Genomic DNA, 18,504 nt, shown 5'->3' with positions numbered 1-18,504 from the left:
AACGCCACAACTGCACACAAAAAGCGTAATTAACGAGATTATATATAACGAGATTATATTTATGAACGTAAGGCTGTAATAATTATAAGAATTGCATATAAAATATTGCAGAGGGATTTCAACACTTAAGAACCACGTATAATAATTGCGCGAGGATTTTAGTTTTGATTATCAAATGTCAACATAGCATTTTAATTTCAGCGAGGGTTTCCTGGTTTTAATTATCGATTTATTTCACTTTAGTATCAATTTTTGGTATTATGTGAGGTTAAATCTCCCCTTTTTAATTTGGGTGAAATTTGCCGAACTATTTGTAAGATTTGGCAAGCAGTTTGCAGCACAAGAACCAGCGTTGAGTAAATTGTAGAACATTTCCTGGAAAGTATGAAATCGTAGAACAATTGATTCATTTGATGAAAAACGACTGTAAATTTACAAGGACGACTGTCGCAAAAATGAGGAAAACCAGAAATTTCAATACCGCTGTTCTTTTTAAAGCTTTACTCACAAACTGAATGAGAGGTATTATCTTGGAGTCTTTTCATGTGAAACTTTTTCCTTCCACGTCCGAACTTTCAGCTTTCAAGTCTGTCTTCGAGGGAAGCCACAATCACTGAACGAGTAGGGCTTTGTTTGATGATTGCATTGTTCAAAGCTGGATTTTAACCCCTCAAAACTCCAGTTCGAACCTTTATGAAGGTTGGTACGCACAGATTTTTGGAGGTGGCTTTGTTCGGCTGGCATTGAGAGCTAACTCATTCTCCATAATTAGATAACTCGACTTCTTAACTACTAAAAATCGGTGAACCGTTAGGAAAACGTAGTGATCAAGGTGTTTAAAGTATGAGTTATCTGTCGTTTTCCAAAAGTCTAGATCATGATATACATGACACGTTGGAATTTCAAAAGTGAAATTTTTATTCTCTACAGAAGCCAGCAGTGAAATCGTTGCCATCATTCTTATTCTCTGATCTGGAGGCCCATAAATTGCACCTCTGCCAGCTTTGATAGCATAATGGCAAGGAAATCCAGGGAATCGTGGCACCAAATCTTGCGAAATCATTCTGACAAAAAGCTCACAAACTTATTCCTCATTCTGAAGCTCCTGAAATGCATATAAAATTGTATGATAAGTCATATTATCGCAACCAACATCTTTCTCCTCCATCTCTTTCATCAATATCAACCCATCCTTCACACAGCCTGATTTGCAAAAACAATTGATCAAGGCATTGTAAGCCGTAGTATCAGGCCCGTGACCGTTTATGATCATTTCATCAAACAGTTTCCTGGCACGATCAATATAGCGGACAATACCCAGCCCATGTATCAAAGTAGTATAAGTCCGAATGTCAGGACAACAGTGATTCTTTTCCATCACTTCCAAAAGTTCCAATGCATCATGAACTCTACTACCCTTGCACAACGCATCTATGAGAATGTTATAGGTAACAATATTGGGACTCAAGCCTCTTCTGATCATTTCTCTGAAAAATATCTCTATTGCTACTGCATTGCCAGATTCTTTAAACCCCAAAAGCAAAATATTAAACGTCTGGGCATTGGGAGCAAACCTCTGGTGCATCTTATTGAATACAGCTCGAGCTTCCTTCACGTGTCTCTGAGTGCAAAAATGCCTGAAGGAGGACATTAATTGTGTCCGTGTTCAATTTCCCCACAAACTTCTCCATTTTTTTCGAATGCCTCTAGGGTTTCATTGAACGACCTTCTCCGTGCATACTTTGATAAAACGACGCTAAGGGCCTTGAGGATTATTTTATTTTGTTGGTGCATTTCGTCGAGCAGTTCCCATACCTCGTCGAAATCCCGCATTCGGGCTAAGATGTGAAGCATTTTTTTTAGGCCTGGGAAGTGTGTTGATAATCGGGATTTTGCCAGGCGATCCAATGGAAGAAATGCAGGGCCTTCGAACCGTTGACGTGGCCGGAGAAAAGCCTCCCCAGCGCATTTTCTACTAAAGAGTCCGACAGTGTGAGATTGCTGTGATGCAGAGTGGATTCGATCACTGAGTGTGGGAATGGATGGTCATTTATTAATTTGCAAATTCTGTCGATCTCTAGAGATTGGAAATTGATTTGAGAATGGGAACTTAGAAAATTGCAGTGAGTGAAGAAGCGGGGAATACATTTCCACCATGCATTCGAAACCAGTTGCTTCCCGGTCATCATCCTCGCTAATTATACCTTGGAGCTACAGGTTATTTTTCTTTTTGCAGTATGCCCTCTGTATACTCTACTTCACGTTTAATTCTGAATGCATTTCGTTGAACCTCTTCCCAAAAATCTAAGACTTTTTTGTTTATTGGACGTAGAGTTTATCCTTACAAATCTGTTAAAAATAAAAAAAAATAAAAATAAAAATAAAAAAATTTGACAAGAACATTTGATAAATTGTCCTTTTCTTGGCCACCATTTCCCCAGTGCATAATAATCTTTAACAAAAATGAAAGCAATGAATAAATAGAAACATATTCATCGACCATCAATATCTTGTGAATGGAATATTGAAAGTTGTGAGAATAATGGAGGGTTACTAATACTTAAAAAAAATTGAAGTCACACAAAGGAGTTAATCAACTCATTAAAATTTTAAATAAATTGTCTAGTGAAAAAAAAATTATATCTTTTAATAAGGTAACGTAGAGCAAGACCAGCGAACATAAAATTAACTCTTTCAATTTATAAAAAATTATTAAATATACTTAAATAATTATTTATTATTTTTTAATATTTTTATTTTTCATATAAACTTTTTATGTTATTTATATTTAGTGAGTAAATATAATAATATAATATATATATATATATATATATATATATATATATATATATATATATATATATATATATATATATATATATATATAATAAAGTTGACTTGAGCTTTCTGTAATAGTTAAAATGATTGGAAAGTAGGTTTTATTTATAAAGGCAAGTTGTGATAATGAAGATTAGAAAGATAAATATGTTAGGAGTGATAAAGAAGTTTTCTTCATGGAGTATTTATCAAGATTCGGGAAGTTTGAGAATTTTAATTTAACATTTCTCAAATTTTCCGTATCTCATTAATAAATTTTATCTATTTTATTTTGATTGGTTTTTACTTTATAAGGAAAATAAAGTAAAACAGTGACAGTTTATCGTCATTATGCTTCAGTCGTCATCCTGTCTCTTCTGGAGGCCAGTTTAAGATCATATGGTCCCATCCTGCATCTGTATCTTGCTACATCTTGTAATTGACCAAATATTAATTTTTGTTAGCTAGAGTTATCTACATAAGGCAGACACGTCTCTTATGCCTTGTATATTAGAGAACCTTCATTATTGCATATCACTATACCTTTGTAACTGTTACATTTAATATATTTATATGTAACTACTATATCCAATATATCTACTGGGCTACAGCCTACATGGCTTTGTGCCTTTATCTATGAATACATAAGATACATTATAATTTATGATAACATTAAGATACGCCACAAGTGATAAACATAGCTTAAGGTAGTCACAGTACGTCATAGGCATTCACAGGTAAAGGTACGAGGGCATGTGGTCCAATAGGCAGAACATAATATTAAATGTAAGTCAATCTTTTTATTTTTCTCGTCAATGTTTCTCATCATTTTTTGTGATTTTCGGCTATCATTTAATACATTGGTGATGCACACGGCTGATAGGAATCCTGCTTTCAATGTTGTATATCCTCCATGTTATTTTGATATAATAACTAACTAAGAACAAGTGATGGCTTCATAGGAGATTCTTATAGGTTTGGACATCCTAATAGTCCCAAATGATGAGAGGTAAATATAACCCTGCAAATAATGCACATTGCACGCAGGACCCTGTCAAGAAGATCTATACACAATGGGAGATAGAGCAAGACACAGTGTCTAAGAAATGAGAGATTGAGAGAGTTGAAACTGCAAGTGCATTCACTGATAAACATAAAGAATATTAGCGATTCAGTGGAAAGCCCTTTTACAGGCCTAGGGTTACCCTCCTTAAAGAGATTATCCTAGAATGAATTGTAATTCCTCTACTGCCTCTAGGTTGCTATAAATCCAAATAATTTATACAATGTATTGACTTCATTTTAACCACAAATAATCCTGTGATTATTTCCTAAATCATTTAAATACTTATCCAACTTTCTTTTGTCATAACTACTTATATCATATAATGGCTCAATATAACATATAAGCCACACTATTAAACATGATAATACCTCATGACTATGCAACTGAAACATTTGGCCGCTTGCTCCTTGTTTTGGTATGGAAAACCATTCTGGTTTGGAATGCCTAGCAAGCCTATCGAGAACATTTCCTTCGATTTTTGGTTCAGAACTGTTGTTTCTCTACTTAAAAAAGTCAAGAAAACAATTAAGAAAAAGATAGTCTCTACTGCAAAAAAATAGTGTTATCATACAACAATGCTAGTTTTTATTAATAATAAATACAAAAAAATGATATTTCTTTTTCTCTTGAAAACCTTGTGGGGAAATCCAAGGGATGTCTCCCCACATTTGTGGATGTCATTCATAGTGAACCCATTTGCATAGTCAGTGTGTCACCCAGAGGATTCAAACCGGACACCTGCTGGCACAGAATTAGCCAAATGCCCAGTGACATTGACGACAACCAGTTGAGTTAACTTCTTGGGCTTTATATACTAAAATATCTTATATGCATGCATGTTTGTATATATTGTTTCCCCATATCCTGAAAGTTTGAAAGTACCGTGCCAGTTTCCTTATTCCCAATGACAGAAGTTTATGATATATCATATTACATTATTGGCTTGTAACATTTGGATGTCAGAACTGTTCATGCTTACAAGTGGTTATTGTAAAGTTGTAGGATGTATTTGAACTTCCCTGCAGTTGCAACTGAATTCGTTCTCGTGACTACAGCTAGACTTGGTCATTGTAACTAATTGTTTCCCAATTGCAACTAGCTTCTCTTGCCTCTTTTTAAGTTTGCATGTAATAAACCTTCCATTGAATATATCTTTGTGGATGTCATTTCTGATTGTGCTCACTAAATATCTTTAGGTAGATTTGTAACTAGCTAAGAGCCCTTTTATGTTCACTGTGCCACTTTTTGTATGTGATAGGTAGCAAGGATAGTCTTCAAACTTTATCTGTATTAGAGAAGTTGTATGTATTTGTTTTTGTTAGACTACGTGCATTATTACTTTTATGTTAGGAAATGAGAATCCCTTTATACATTTTGTTTTACCATCATAGCTTTATCTTCTTGTATACTCACTTCACTGTGGTATTTGAGTTATGTTACGAGATGTCGAAGATCGTGTGTCTTAAAAGGTTTTATGTTGACGACTAAATTTATTAGAGGGATTGAAGTAGGAGATTGTTTGTGTAAGTATTACATTATTTCGCTCCTCTGTGGGCAACCATTTGCAACCAATTTCCTTCTCTAATGTTGGGAAGGACTCCATTGTCTTAGAGTCTCTCTAGGATGCCTAAAAACTATTGGAAACGATAATCTTTTATGGATCAGACCCAGATTTAGGGTTGAGATAGTTGAGAATAGCTCTTGAAAATATGCTTACGCTGGACCTGAATGTATCTAATGCAATTTTGCCCATGTGAGGTATTGGCAGAAAAGGAAGTAGCTATACGTTTGAAAATGCTGAAGTAATTCAAGAATGGTGTTGAAGGTATGAATAATGGAATTTTTGAGATGAGACTATTAATGTGCTTGTGAAGGAATCTGTATTTTATGTTACATTTTGCAAATTGAGAATATAGGAAGAACATACACGTGCTTCTTTTGAAATGATCAGTGTCAGCATGGACTTGTATAGTAAGTAAGAGGTGTAATGCGATGATAATTCAGTTAGTTGTAAATTCAAAGCAATTAGTTTGTGTCGACCTTGATATCATGTTTCCTGGATATATGACAGTCTAATAGGTTTTGATCTAGTGAAAACTAAGGCATGTTATTCTCTTCATTGGTGCTTTGTTATTTGCATTTTTGTGCTAGTAAATCCACATATTGACATTTTACTTAAAGTTAAATTATGCAACAAAAAAAAAATGTGCTTAATTTAAAATCAGAGATACCTGTTACCAGAAGGTTGGCAAGAGTTTCAGGAAGGGTTCCTAAGATTATGTGTCGCCGTTTCTCCTTTATGTTCTAAGGACTTCGGGACGAATTCCATTGTTAAGAGGGGGTGTATGTAGTGCCCACTCTAGTTTCCTGACCCTAATACGACATTATCTTAGACACTTTATTCTTCGAGGACCTCAGATTGAGGATTTGGACCCATGACACTATTATTAGCGATTGAGATATTCATGGTTGTGATGTTTATGAATGCTTTCCATTGATATTATGGTAGCATGAATGGTTATGTATCTTATCTATCAGTATTCTGATGATTGCAATATTAAATAGTTAAGTTGGTCTCTATTTGAAATTATGATGAGGGTAGTAAAGAATATGTATGCGCTCTACTAAAAGCATAATGAGGATAAATTTTATGGATAGGTATATTTCTACTATGTTACGATGTTGATAGCTTAATGAATATGTATGTTTCCATTGATGATTATTGATGATAGCCATGAAGGATGTTTCCCCTATGTTACCTACTTCCTTTAGTTCAGACTTACAATGGACAATGATGTGAATGACCAAGAATTGTTAATGATGCTATTATGATAATTGACTAACATTGAGAAACCTTGTTACTGATGATTATTGAGTATGGCAGGAAACCATCAGAGGCACTCGCATATGACATGTCGATGACACCTGGTTTGATGAAAATTTATATTACTTTATCTTTGAAAGTCTAAGTCGATCTTGGAATCTGCCATATATGTTTAACTATATCCTGATGATATATTAATGGTTGCAGGCACAAACTAGTTGCTTGACCGAATGACTCACATATGGGTGATGGGGTTGTACAAGTGGATGGAACTACATGGGAGGGGTGGGACAGAGTCCCTGATCTCACCCACTAGCACTCCCGCCGTGACTTGGGCTGGAAGGGTTGAAACACCTTCGCCTTGAAGATCACGATGCCATGAGGGCAGGTCCCAAAGTTGGGTCGCTCATGAAGACTTTACCGGGGGCCGCGCATCAAGGCAGATTCCTTGATCCCCGACACCATTAGTCTCACTATAGCAGGCAACATAAGAGATGATAGTGGTCTATGACGTTGCACTATACTTTCCCCTCGTAATCACTGGATGCTTGAAGGGAAAGTGGTGTGGCACCCTTGGAACTTCAGGGGAATTTCTTGAAGGGCATGACCAACTTGGCACCCTTGGCATCACAAATAAACTATTAGGTGTGGCACCCTTGGAACTTCTAGGGAAGTTCTTGAAGGGCACAACCAAACTGGCACCCTTGACATCACAAATAAGCTATTAGGTGTGGCACCCTTGACATCACAAATAAGCTATTAGGTGTGGCACCCTTGGAACTTCTAGGGAAGTTCTTGAAGGGCACAACCAAACTTGGCACCCTTGGAATCATTAAAAATAAATAATAATAAATAAATATAAGCAAGGAATGAAAACTAGGTAAATTTACATCAAGGGTAAATAATGATTAGAAACCAATGTAATTAAATCAAAAATAAAACTTGGAATAAGGAGGATCATAGGAAGAATTAAAATAGAGTACCTTAAAAACTCTACCCTTCCCATGTTGGAAAATACTAGGAAGATTATGTGGTTTAATTAGGAAAAAAGGGAAAGACAAACATAATTGTAAGGATAAAGATTAATCCTAAACTAATTTAAACCTAATTAAGAAAAGAGGAAGGTGAATTAAAATGAGAATAATAAATTAAATTTAGAGAATTGTAGAGAAGCTCCATGTGTCAACAACCAACATAAGAATATCCATCTAGGAGATAACCTGAGTTAAATTAGGGAGTAGATTGGGGATAAAATCTTGACTCATTAATTGACTTCAAGTAATGAACACAAATTAAGGAATAAAAAGGGGGAATAAAGGGACAACTAGGAGGAGAAATAGGAATCTTGTTGAGGTGAGGAAAATATTAGTTTTAAATAAAAATTTAAGTAAATAATTTTGGGAGACCCTTGATGTGAGAATGACACATGGGTGGGTGAATAATCAAGCTATTGAATTATAAAAAAATAATTAATTATGCATGACATGACAAGTGTCACCTATGAGGACTCCTATAAAAGAAGGGGCAAGCCATGGGAGAAGGGACTTTTTGGGGGGGGATCCCTATTGTTGGATGGATGAGATGATGTCAGAGCAGTGATTACGAAGCTATAGTGAGTTTGGTGAGGTAGAGGATTTTAGAGAGGGGACTCTTGAGCCAAGGTGTGCTCTCCTCTACCAGCTAGTGTTTTCCTCCATTGTACAACCCCATTGCAGCTCGGGGGTCCGCGGGGAAGAAGAGTACCCAAGGAGTAGGCTGGGGGGGTAACCGGTGGGTCTTCGCATTCGGATAAAGTGCGTCATCATTCACTCGTGAAGGTGACCAGCTACAAGGGAATACCAGTAACAGCAGAGCAAGCGGAGTCTCGCCTTCTGGTGAACGGTACACATGTATTTCATTACTATTGATCTTAGTAAATGTATGTAAATGTTATGATATGTCTTCCTGAAATGAGTGTCGGGAATGTGTGTGCTAAATAAATTTGAAATCTCAATGCGTTTCTTTTCTGGTTGTATTTGCTGTAACAAAAAAAAAATGTCTGAATCTGGTCCTTACATTTTATTAGTCTGAATCTGGTCCTCACAGAAAGGACCATGAAGTCAAATGGACTGCCTCTTCTAGGCATGCATTTGAACAAATAAAAAAGGCTATCTCTGAAGCTCCCACCTTAGCCAGCCTTGATTATACTAAGCCATTTAGTATTGTCTCTTTTGCCTCTGAAACAACTCTTGCTGCTGTTCTATTACAGAAAGATAAAGATTCCCATGACCAACCGATAGTCTTTTTCAACAAGGTTATGAGAGATGTTGAGCTTAAGTATGACATCATTGAGAAGCAAGCATATGCCCTCATTCAAGCCCTGAAATCATTCAGGATGTATGTCTTACATTCACCTATTACTACTTATGTCCCTAATAGTGCTGTGAAAATTGTCCTAACCCAACCAGACACTGATGGGAAAAGAGGTAGATGGATCACTCAAATTCTGGAGTTTGATCTAACTATCAAGACTACCAAGCTAGTAAAAGGTCAAGGATTAGCCAAGCTTCTAGCTGAATCCAACTACAAAGTACTTGGAATCAATTCTGTTTTAGAAATACAAGGGAAGAATACACAAGAACCTTTTGTCCTTGCAGAAGGGGAGAATCCACAAGAACCTTCCCTTCATCCTAAAGAAAATAACCCATAAGAACCTCTACCTTCAGAGCAGATTAGTCCTATACACATTGATGAAAAATTCTTGTTGTCAAACTGGTATCAAGATATTGTAAATTTCTTGATCCATTTTGAGTGTCCAACATCGTTCTCCAAAACCGAGTGTAAAACCATTAAGTTAAAATCAGTCAAATACTGCATTATAAATGCAAATTTATACTGGAAAGATCCACTGAATATTTTGTTATTATGTTTAACAGAATCAAAAACTGAAGGAATCATCGATCAGTTTCATATAGGATTTTGTGGGGGACATTATGCTTGGAGAGCAAGAGCATACAAGATTCTGGGGGGAGGATTTTATTGGCCCACATTGTTCTTACAAGTAGGGGAGAAGGTCATAGGTTGTGTTCCTTGTCAAATGTTTGTTGGTAAACAAAAATCAACGACTCTTCCACTCGTTCCATCAATAGTTTCAATACCTTTTTCTCAATGGGCATTAGATTTTGTTGGAGAGATTCACCCCACTTCAAGTAATCAACATAGATGGATCCTCACTGCAACATACTACTTCACTAAACGGGTGGAAGTAATTCCAGTTAGAAATGCTACTGATTCAGTAGTAATTAAGTTTATTAAGGAGAATTTATTATCTAGATTTGGTTGCCCAGCTCAAATTGTCACTGATAATGCAGCAGCTTTTTCTAGTGTTAAAATGATTGAATTTTGCTAGAAATATCAGATTATGTTACATCATTCAACTCCATACTACCCTCAAGGTAATGCCGTTGCAGAGTCATCAAACAAAATTCTGGTAAAGGTAATCAAAAAGACTCTAGCTAATCATAAGAAGAGCTGGGATTCACATTTGATTTATGCACTATGGGCAAACAGAAGTACTCCAAAGAGATCAACTGGAAAATATCCATTTCAATTAGTCTATGGGAAAGATGCAATCTTCCATACCAATTTGGCCTTCCCTATTTTAAAATTCCTGCAGGATTCAATAGATGAACCTGATGATTTTTCAAGAAGAATAAATCAGATTATTGAACTTAATGAAAACAGAGATGAAGTTCAAAACAAATTGAAGAAATATCAGAATAAGATGAAGGCCCTGTTTTACAGAAGAACAAGGGAAAGGGACTTTAAGGAAGGTGATCTAGTTCTTAGATGGGATGCCAGGAGAGAAGAGAAAGGAAAACATGGAAAATTTGACAAGCTATGGTTTGGACCTTTAGTAATTGCTGAAGTGAAGGGTAACAACACTTTTGGGCTGCAGAATCTTGAGGGGCTATATTCCACTTATGCTATAAATGGAAGGTTTCTCAAACATTACATTCAATACTAAGAAGTTGAAATAGTTTTCATTGTAAATACTCTAGTTTTCTTTTACTTTTCAAGATGTCAGTGTGATCTTTTTTACATTAAGGACTCCATAGCCCGAGGAGAAGGCACATGGATCTGCAGGTTCTCTACATTCTACAGGAGAAAGTAGTCCCCAGATGGAGACAATGTTGTAGCATTTTTTGGTTTTGATAAGATAGAATAAATTTTATATATATATATATATATATATATATATATTGAAAAAATGTTAAGTTACGATATGGACATAACAATATTGAATAAAATGTTTTTGAAAATGTCTTGATGATGATGTCCATATCAAAGAAAATGTTAGGTTAGATGTCCTAAAAAAATCAAGACAAAAAGGAAATGTTAGGTTAGAAAGAAAAGAAAACAAATAAACTCTAAAAGTGAGCAAGTCTAAATGCCACTACTATTTTTTCCGCAAAATAATGGTTGTGTGCAGCTTGTCATAAATGCCACAACCCATGACAGTCAAAAAGTTTAATCTTGACTGCTTCATGCTTTAAATTTGATGTTATAATTAGAGAATAAAGATCTATCCAAACTGTTTAATCTTGGTAGATCAGTAGTTAGGTAGAGAATAATAAGGTGCTTATCAGTTTAATATGAGCCCTTGGATGTTATAAGGTTAGAATTAGATAGTTTGTTTTTTTTTTTTTTTAAGAAAGGAAAAGGGTTTGCTAGCTTAAATGCACCCATTAAGTGAAAAAAAAATGATAGGATAAGCAAAGGGTAAGTAGAAGAAAGGTTGCAGAAGTATGATGATTGATTGGACAAAATGTACATTTATCATGTTTTACCATATGTTTCTATGTCCATGAGGCAATTACACAAAGCAAATGAAGGTCTACAAGATCAATTAATTAACTTCCCTCATCCCCATTCATCTCTATATTTACTAATTTCCCCTTCCCACCTTCATACAGTTCATATTCATTCATACATTGCCTCTTTAAGATATTCAAAGGCCTTCGTTGCTTCTGGAGTCCTAGAAAATGCATATTTATTTAGTAATTTTATTAGAGGTGCTGCTATTTTCCCATAATTCTTAACAAACTTGCGATAATACCCTGTTAACCCGAGAAATCCTTGCAGATGCTTTATGGATGTGGGGATTTTCCATTCCTTAATGGATTTAATTTTTCTAGGGTCTACCGTAACACCTTTATGAGATATAATATGACCCAGATATTCCACCTCCTATACTCCAAAGAAGCATTTGGAGGTTTTTGCATATAATTGTTTCTCATCCAACAGTTTGAGCACCATGTAAACATGTTGAACATGATCCTTCCAAGACTTGTTTAGATTAGTATATCATCAAAAAATACTAACGTGAATTTTCTAAGGAAGGTTTTGAAAATGGAATTCATCAAACCTTGAAATGTAGAAGGTGCATTGATAACGACAAAATGCATGACCAAAAATTCATAATGACCCTCATGAGTTCTAAATGTTATTTTCATAATGTCTTCAGTCTTCATTCTGATTTGATGATATCCTGAAAGCAGATCCAACTTGGTGAAGTAAATTTCTCCACGTAATTGATCCAATAATTCAACAATGATGGAATGGGAAATTTATTTTTAATAGTGAGCTTGTTGAGCTCCCTATAATCCGGACACATGCACCATGATCCATCATTCTTGTGCACCAATACTACTGGAATAGAGAAAGAGCTTTGACTAGGTTGAATTATACCAGCCTCTAACATTTATGCAACCATATGTTCAATTTCAGTCTTTTCGGCATAGGGATATCTGTAAGGTCTGATGTTTGGGGGAACACTTCTTGCAATCAAATGAATAGCATGATCATGATCACAAATAGGTGGGATGCCTTTGGGAGTCTCAAACACCTTGAAATGATTGTCCAAGACTTTTTGGAGATCTGGAGAAATAGATGATTCCAAAGTCGAAACTTCTAGCAAACATAATTGTGAAATTACACCCCGTTGTTCTTTCTTTAGAAGATTTGTCATGCCATTAGAGCTGATTAGATTTCCCAGTTTCCCTGTGATACCATTTAATTCAACTCCCTTTCCTTCCCAAAAAGAAGTCAAGAAAAAATGTTGAAAATTAAAAGCTACCGTACCCAAAGATTGTAGCCATTGGATTCCTAGTACAACATCAGCACCACCCATTGGAATAAAAAGCATAGGACTATTCAATACATATCATCCCATGGATAGTTTGATATTATGGCACTTTTTAGAGAAATTTATGGTTCCTCCATTTGCAAACATCACTTGACACTCTGGTGCTGGATATAGGAAGCAATTCAATTCCTTGGTTATCTTATAATGAATAAAATTATGGGTACTGCTAGAATCAATCAACACTGTTACCTTTTTCTTCTTGATATTTCCTTCTATCTTGAGAGTTTGAGGAGTGGTAATTCCTGCCAATGCATTACAATATATGGTTTGATTCATTTCTTCTTTCTCTATGGTTTATTCCTGATGTATATCCTCTTCTTTTGACGTTTCTTGTTCCTTTTCTTCCTCCTCTCCACAATCTATGTAAAATAATTTCTTCTCAAAACACTTTGACCTTTAGTTTATTTGATATCACAATTGTAACAAATCCCTTTCACTCTTTTTTCTTCCAATTGTTGTGATGTCAACCTTGTAGGTTGTGGAAGGCTTAGGGCAACAACACTTCCATCTTTATAGTTGTGAGTGGCAGGCTTCCTTATTGCCATAATATTTCTTTCAAATTTTCTTGCCAACCTGAATGTCTTCTCCAATGAATCAAGTTCCCAAAGGAGAACCCCATGTTGGATGTTATCCTTTAAAGTCCCTATGAACACATCAATCCTATGCTCCTCTAGAATATCATTTACCTTTATATTCAATTTTTGGAAGTCCTCAATGTGCTCTACCATTGAACCCTTTTGTTTGAGATTTATCAGTTGGCTAAAGAAGGTGTAGCTCTATGTATCGTCATAATGTGCTATCATTTCGTCTGTAAAAATTGACGAAGTGACAATTTGTTTACGAAAGCAAAGCCATTGATACCAGACAAACTGATTGGGTTCTAAATATAAAGTTGCAATGCGTACCTTTTGTGTGTTTTCCACATTATGGAGATCGAAATATTGTTCCATATGTAGTATCCATGTTACAGGATCCTTACCATCAAATTTCCTCATATCAATCTTTGGAACGTGATGGGTCTTTATTCCAACGTTAGAGCCTATGAAATCATGATTAACATTTCTTTTGTTCTCATCATGAGTTTCCTCTACCACCTTTTCGCCATTAGGAAGCCTTTCTTGTAGCAACTTTGTCAAACCTTCCTTACAACCTTCCATGTCTTTCTTCCAATCTTCAACGTTGTCTTTCATACTATTGATGTCATTCTTCAAACCATCCATCTTAGCTTCTGTTACTTGTTGTGAGAGCGAAATTTTTTGGACTTGGTCTCGTAATTTGATATATCATGTTGCATGTATTCCTCTTCTTCATGTGTCATAGTAGATATTTCGGGTTGCTTACTAGGTGTTACCATTTTCTTTCTTCAGGGCATCAACTAATGATAATTTTCTTCACTATTCCATTTTAATCACTTCAAACTAAATTTCCAAACAAAACTTATGCAAATAATTTAAAAAGACTACATACATTCTTCTTTTTTGTAGGAGCTCGATATTGAATCTGATATATCTCTGAAATTTCGACCAGTGGTAGCCCTCTTTCCAACGCCACTAGTCAGATCAAAATTGGATTCTCTAAAAAAGAGTTATGCCCAATCTCCCAAGATGACCTGATTATATACTTTTTTAATAGAGCGAAATTGTACGAAGTGCCACGTGTCACTTTTTTGACCTTCGGCTCTAAAAATGATACCCAAAAAACTAATGTCTATCCTATTTTTGTCAATTTTTACAAAATTTGAATCTAATGCTCAAAGCAAAAGTTATGACAATTTTCCCAAGGTCACCTGTTTGACATGGAATTTGGGAGCTTGCAAAAACCCTAACTTCCTGAGATCATATCTTTGAAAATATAGTGGTACAAGATCTGAAATTCGGACACGAGGTTCATTAAGATTTCAGATCAAATGGGTTTTAATTTCCGCTTCTGAAACCTCGTAGAAACAAAGTTATAATGAAAATACCACGATGACCTGTTTGAAGCAAGGAAACCCTACAATCCAACTTCTGATACCAAATGTTATGCAACCATCTCACAAAATAGGATAAAAGATAGATCAACAACTTCAAAATAAGCCTCTTCAAGGGGGAACCTCCTTTACATTACATAAATGAATAATTCTTGGATGATTCAAATGAAAAAACCTCATTTCTATATATAGGAGCCTAAGGGGTCATAATATAATCAAAGTCGGCATAACAATAATAATATAAGGGCACAACAATAAAAATAATGGGTTTCTATGGGGCACAATAATAATAATATGGGGACAACAGGGGCACAACAATAACAATAAGGGCTACAATAATAATAGGAATGGGGGAATCACTAGTATTATAGGGACCTAACATTTACCAACATGCATGGCCATTCATAAAAAATTTAATATGGATTTTCTAAAGTACAAGCCATCATTGTTGGAAAGTGATGAGACGATATGTTGTATCAATCCTTAAAGAATCGATCATTGAAATTGGCATAAAATTTGAAACATATTTAATTTCATAATGTAAAGAGAAAGGAATCAATAGAACCATGAAAATATATTACATCATGTTAAAAAGGAAATCACCATAAGTCTAAAAATTATACATCTAAATGTAGATTACAATGAATTTTTCCCATCTAATAGAATTACTGGGGTCATCCTCAAAGTATGGATATTTGGTCCCAAGAGATTGACTAAGGCCTTCTTCAGAGGAGTTTCAATAATGATAAGCTCATAAAACATTTACAATTTACAAGCCCACAAATTTGGTCATATCAAATGTGTAAAATAATGCAAAATTATTAGCACGTGTTGCATATTGCAATAGGTAGGTTCAATGAATCAATGTGGTAAAGCAGCGAAATGTCAATTAACAAGTTTGATTAAGCTAAGACATCGTTGTGCAACCTTATTGCTTACACTTTCACCCTTAGTGCATTGATGCAAACAAATACCTCAATGGATTATCATACATGGATGCCTAACACTGGCAATGGATTGGTTGTCTTTATCTCTTCTTCTCTCTATATTTTAAACAATTATGTATTTTAAATGAGATTTTATAGTTGTAAAAGACATCCCAAAGATACCACAATATAGTCTTATCTTGTTATTGTCTCGCAAACACATCAACTCAACACATCCCACAAAAGAGGGAATATTGAGCAATCAAGCATAATCTCAACCCTAAGGTTGCGTTGTATCTGTTTTTCGAAGGTGGTCTATTGGTTGGAAACTGCGTTGAGAAACCAACGGTCCAAGATGGCCATTGAACTAGAGGGGTCTCCCTCAAGTGTTACAAGGATTTAATGTTGTTCACTATCACTGAACATCAACCTATGAAGCACAATGGCTAGATCTAGGGATTCATATATAGTTGGTTGTTGATGAATCACAAATCACTACTTAAAAATTAAATCCCTCTCTTGCAGAGGTCTGATCAAAGTGTCAGCATTCATCTATGACATAATAACATAGTTTGAAAGAGTTTGATAGGGGAATGAAGGATAAGTTAGAGAACTAAATATCCTCCTTAGATATCCAATTATTTAACAAGAGCAGAAGCATATAGAAGAATCTTTATAGATAAAAAACAATACATCTAGTAATTGATATAGAAGCAAAAATTTATTGATGTAGAGCGATTAGCATGACACACTATCACCTTAATATACTCATTAATGAACATAAATTTACAGTGGGCATTCAGGGAGGTTGACACTCAACCTAGCCTTTCTCAATGTTGTATACAACCTCAAATAAATGCATAAAAAGATATGTAATCATAGGAAAGGACATGCATATGAAACAAATGAAGTCACTAACTGGAGCTAGAAGCCCTTGATTAAATTCTGAAGTTACAAACTTTACAAAAATATGAGGGTCTTTATGACTAAAAAGCCAACCCTTTTACATTACAAAAGAAATAATATATCGGAAAAATGCAATCTCTAAGTTGTCACAAACTTTCAGGGATTAAACTCTAACAATATCCAAAAATAAAAACAGTCTCCGTTTTCTCCGTTTTTTTTCAAGAAATATCCAAAAATAAAAACAATCTTTAATTTTTTTTGCAAGAAATTTAAAACAGATAGCAAGTCTCCTTCCTCCAAATCTGGAAATAATCTTTTGTCCGCTGATATTCTGCAATTTAAAATTGAAGTGGTGGAAGTTGGTCCTGAAATATGCTAGCTGCATTGCCCATTTAGAATTAACAATTTATAAAGAAAATACACTTTATTGGAGTTTATCGTTTAAATCTGAGATTAGGCTTTGACCCATTGATGTTACTCCGTGAAATTTTTTTCCAAATGTATTCTCGCTCTCTTATCTTGGAAGTGCTTTTCCATCTGTTCTCGAGTTGATTGAGTCAAATGTCCTTTGAATCTGAAATGGAAAGTTGTCAACCTATCCTAAGCCACCTCTTTCCTAATATCTGGACTTAACTACCATATATGACTTTGATTCCAAGAATGCTACCTTTAAATATGGAAACAATCTTCAATTGTCAATTGAATGGCTTTGATTCCAAGAATGCTACCTTTAAATCTGGAAACAAACTTCACTTATCAATTGAATTCTTTGGATGCCTTTGACTGGTTGAGTTTGTGCCTTCGATCCTTATTTATGCAGAAAATGTTCAATTTTGTGTTGATATTTTGCCAGAAAAACTGTAACAAACCCTCGAATCTTGAGTTGAACATTTCATTTCTAATTCTCAATCTAGGAATGTTTTGTCACAATCTTTGTCATCTCATATTAGCTATCAGGTGTTCATTACATTCTCGTGGAAATGATCTTGACTAATGATTGCACTCCTTGTAATTCTCTATCATTTGATTGTGGGGTTGATTTTTAGATAGGAAATGTGTGTTTCCATTTGTAATATATCTCGAAGCCTTACCCTTAATAGCAATAGGGTTTTAACCTGGAAGGATATATTAACCATATATTGTACCATTGGAGAGTCCAATCATGACATGAAAAACTATAACCCTCATAATAAAATTATTCTTCTAACATTTTTCCATCTACAACAAGACTCTTAAGATCTTCATGCTCCTATGATCTCCAATAGTGATTTCAGAGGCCAAACAATGCTCTATTCTTAGTGCAATAGAACCATTGAAAATCCTGTTGGTGCAATTTTCTAAGCACAAAACCAAATAAATGTGATCACTGCCCCCCTTTAATTTTTCTGCAGTAGTGAATTATTTTTCAGTAAGGCATGTTTTAACAACTAGCAACTTATCGTCCTCGCCCTATAACCTTAAAAAAATCCATAAAATGTTTAAGTTCAAATGCGCTTCAAAATGGAGCACATATCCTAAATGCATTCAAATTTGTTGTGGAATAATGAATCCACAACTAGGTTTGTCAATAGAATCCTTGGTAAACAAATTGAAATTATGGAATACAAATAAACAAAAATTGAATTGGGTACCATTGATATTCAACACTATCTATCCCTTTGAAAATGCAATGATGAAACTATGATTTAATTTCTGTAAAATTTTGTTAGTGCACTTTTCCAAAAAAATACAATTCAATAATAGAATCATTATCAGGCCTATATCCATTCATCGGTTGTGAGAGTTTTATAGAACCAATTTTGCAAGTAC

General features: G+C 34.9%; 1 pseudogene; it reads right to left on the bottom strand.

The window, feature by feature from the left end:
• Positions 1-691: 691 nt before the first annotated feature.
• LOC149263169 (uncharacterized) lies at positions 692-2,189 on the bottom strand (annotated as a pseudogene).
• Between the last annotated feature and the right edge of the window lie 16,315 nt (positions 2,190-18,504).

The sequence above is a fragment of the Pinus tabuliformis genome, chromosome 6 (assembly GCF_031772625.1).
Source record: "Pinus tabuliformis cultivar Carrire ecotype Pingquan chromosome 6, CPIR1, whole genome shotgun sequence".
Lineage (NCBI taxonomy): Eukaryota > Viridiplantae > Streptophyta > Pinopsida > Pinales > Pinaceae > Pinus > Pinus tabuliformis.
This window is presented reverse-complemented; position numbering and strand designations above follow the sequence as displayed.